Raw genomic sequence first — 3,538 nt, forward strand, 5'->3', positions numbered from 1 at the left:
CCGAGAAGCTGTGCCGGAGAAAGGCGGGCGCGGGTGCTGCCAACGCAGGAGGATGTGTGTTTAGGGGGTGTCTTTGGAGCCGTGCGACGGAAAAGGACGGGCTCCTGGGAACAGCAGCCTGAAGCTGGCAGAGGCGAGCTGCTCGGCCCCAAGAGATTCTTAGTAGGAAGAGGAAGTCAGGGTAGCGGCCGCAGAAAACACTTGTTCGCTATCAGGAGCAGCAAAAAGAGCCTTTCTCTCTGCATCCTTCCCATGGCCCTTGATGGACAGGGGGCCCTCTTCCTTGGCCCGCGGCCCCTCCTCCACCTTCAGGGGCAGCAATGGTGGGCAGAGTCTTCCCCCTCAACCCCCTCGTCTGTCCCCTCCTCCGAGGGGAAGGACCCCCACCATCACGTTGGGCCCCTGGTGAAGGTCAGTAGATAGCCCATCTTTTTCTTATGAACACACTTGAATTCCTTTTATTCTAAACACTAACACTGGTGACATGGTGCGCGAGACACATACTTCCGTCTGCGGCTTATCTCTTCTGCTTCGTTGACGATGTCTTTGGAAACACGGGATTTTTACATTCCAAAGCCAACTCCATCAACCTTTTATTTTATGCGTTTTGAAGCGAATGAAACCCTCCCGTCCTCAAAGGTCTTCTACTTACGTACCCTTCTATGTTTTTAAGAGCACGTTAAAGGCTTGCTGGGCGTTTAGATGCCTAATTCCCTGGGGTTTATGTTCCATGTTCGGTGCAGGCCGGGTGTCTCTCTGTCCCTGTGTGCGAATCTCTCGCCGGCTGGGTGCACGCAGAGGAGCCTCGGGAGCTTTGAGAAAACAACGCGATTTCTGGGCCTCGATTTCCGGGCCTCCAATAGGGGAGAGGGTCAGCAAACTGGTGAACTGGAATGTTATTTATAAAATCATTTATGGAACCTTATTTGGTGATAAAAACATCTGAGCGATCCAGCTACAAAAAGACCCAGAGGAACAGTACATGCCACTTAGAGGCTTCGCACTGTACGGTCCCAACTACGCGACTTTCTGGAAAAGGCAAAACGACGGAGACAGTAACAAGCTCAGTGGTTGGAGGGGCTGGGCAGGTGGAGGGCTGAGCAGGGAGCGCGGTGGGCGTGCGGGCGGTGAGACTGCGACAGGGCACCGAAGGCAGGGCGTGAACCTGGCGCGGGCGCCGGGAGAACACTCCAGCCCGGGCAGGTGCGCAGCGACGGTGGATTTCACTAACATCTAATCCCAGCCCTTTCATACTTCCGCGTCTTCTTCCCCATGGCCGTGCGGGCATGTCATAGCCCCCTGCTGGCAGTTCCGGAACTTCTGCTATCCTCAACAAGGCTACAACGGACACCCTTGCACATGAATCTCCCAACACTTCTCAATGTATTTCTGTGCATTATATTCTGTGCCATGTGGAGGTGAAATGTTAGGTCCCAGAGTCCAGAAATTAAACGCTTTTATGCTTCCAAACAGTCAGCCAAAAGGCCAGGTTAAGCTCAGGCAAGGCTGCAGGAGCTTCTGGCCCTGGAGAACAGGCGGAGCCTTTTCGAGCAGCCAGGACAATGGCACCCCCTGCTGGCCGGAGCGCAGCCGCTAGCACCAGCTTCCTAGGCCGTGGAGACGCATTTCCACATTTAGGAATCTCTTCTCAGAAAACAAAGTGAACAAAAGTCATTTACAAAATCACGTTCTTCACAGTGTCGTTCGTGTGCAAGAAGCATGACGATGCTGCTTATGAAAAAGTTCTCATGACTTGGGGAATGGTATACACGCTATAATTTCTTTAAAACTTTTTTAGTGCCGGCCGGTTTGGTCAGTGGTTAGAGCGTCGGCCCACATACCGAAGGGCTGCAGGTTCGATCCCGGGTTGGGATGGGGACTGGAGGCAGCCACTGCTATGTCTCTCTCACACTGACATTTCTCTCTCTCTTCCCCTCTCCCCCTCCCCACCTTCCACTCTCTAAAAAAGATCAATGGAAAAAAAAAATCCTCATGTGAGAAGTTTAAAAAAACATACAAACTTTTATGAAAACAGGGAGAACACAAATCTATACACAACATATATGTCAACAACCAACAGACGAGTATATACATTAACATGTATAAACTCGTGTCCACAAAAAAAAAAACAGAAAAAAAGGAAGGCGTCCCAAATGTAAACTCCACTGAGCAGGACTGTATCTTTACCTCCTTAAATGTCTCTCTATTTTTATATTTCAGCCACGTGTATCAACTATTTCCTTTCCTACTCAAGAGAAAATACGAATTCTTTGATGATGGAGGAGCGAGCTGCGTGCAATGGTGTCCGAGGGAGTCGGAAGAGCAGGGGGTTCCACTGGAACGAAAGGTCTGTGAGGTCGCAGTCCGGAGGCCAGGACCCCGGCCCTCCGTCGCCCACAGCGCAGCCGTCACCAGCTGCCGGGCGTTCCTGTCTTTGGGAACTCAGCTCAGGCCACTTCCTACATAGACCTTCTCCGTCCCTCCCGCACCTGGATGGCTGCTCACTTCCTTGACCTTTCCCCTCGGTGCCCAGTTTAGCTGTGTTTGCGTTTTTTTTGTTTTATCCTTTTGGAGTGTAAGGTTCTAGATGTTGCAGTAGGAACTGCATCTTACATGGCTGGCATCCCTTGTAGCATCTTAAACAAAGTAAGCACTCATTCATTCATTCATTCACTCATTCATTCATTCAAGTGAAATTGGCCAACGGGCTGCTCTGTGCCTGGTGCTGCTGTAGGTGCTCGGGGTATAGAATGAAAGTCTCTGTTTTTATTGAGCTCTTTTGGTGTTAGAATTGCTGCTTCTTTGATTAATGTATTGATTTAAAAAAAAGTCTAAATTTGGCCTTTCTATTTCACTAGCCAGTGTTATGTGAACTATATATCTCTGCCTCGCCTCAGGACAAATTGTGTTAATGAAAAGCATGGGGTCCTGAGACGAGGAGATCTGAGATCTTAGTTCCCTTTAAACTAGGCTCCTCTGACCCCCAAATGCCTTTCAAAATGATGCTTTGTCTCTGGACTCCTATCTAATGTACGCACAGCCTTCTCCAGATTGCTGAACCCTTCTCGATGCTGGAACAAGAACCCACAATGTGGTCACATCACCGTCGCCGCCCTGCCCCCCAATCTGTCAGCCGCCCCCCACCCAGCCTGCTCTCTCTGCAGGGGGGTCACCAGGGCCCCGACCCGCTGAGGGGCTCAGCCTGCTTCTGCTTCTGCCGGGTCAGGCCCACCCCACCTCCTCCGGGCACCCTGCCTGCTCCTTAGAGCTGCTGGCCGGATGGGTGGCCACTGTCCAGCGTTTAGGCTTGGCCACCCCAGGTTCTGTCATTGCTGATGTTGATGTTGTTACTAAATTCTTCTCACGTGTGCACACAGCTCACAAAGGGGTGCACCACGAGTGTCCACCTCAGGTAATTGGGGAGGCTGAGCCACTGGGCCCTATAGGACACCTAGCACACAAAGCCACTCTATTGACACAGCGAAGCATAAAAAATGCAGAGACAAAGAAACAGGTCACAAATGACAGAAATGGAGGA

The 3,538-nt window shown here is 51.2% G+C and overlaps 1 long non-coding RNA gene across 1 annotated transcript; it reads left to right on the forward strand.

Moving 5' to 3' along the window:
* The first annotated feature begins 1,719 nt into the window (after positions 1-1,719).
* On the forward strand, positions 1,720-2,840 carry LOC106727116. The gene is made up of 2 exons (XR_001363276.1): positions 1,720-1,763; positions 2,221-2,840. It is a non-coding gene; the product is annotated as an uncharacterized LOC106727116 (long non-coding RNA).
* The last annotated feature ends 698 nt before the right edge of the window (positions 2,841-3,538 follow it).

The sequence above is a fragment of the Myotis brandtii genome, unplaced genomic scaffold, assembly GCF_000412655.1.
Source record: "Myotis brandtii unplaced genomic scaffold, ASM41265v1 scaffold369, whole genome shotgun sequence".
In the NCBI taxonomy this organism is placed as follows: Eukaryota; Metazoa; Chordata; class Mammalia; order Chiroptera; family Vespertilionidae; genus Myotis; species Myotis brandtii.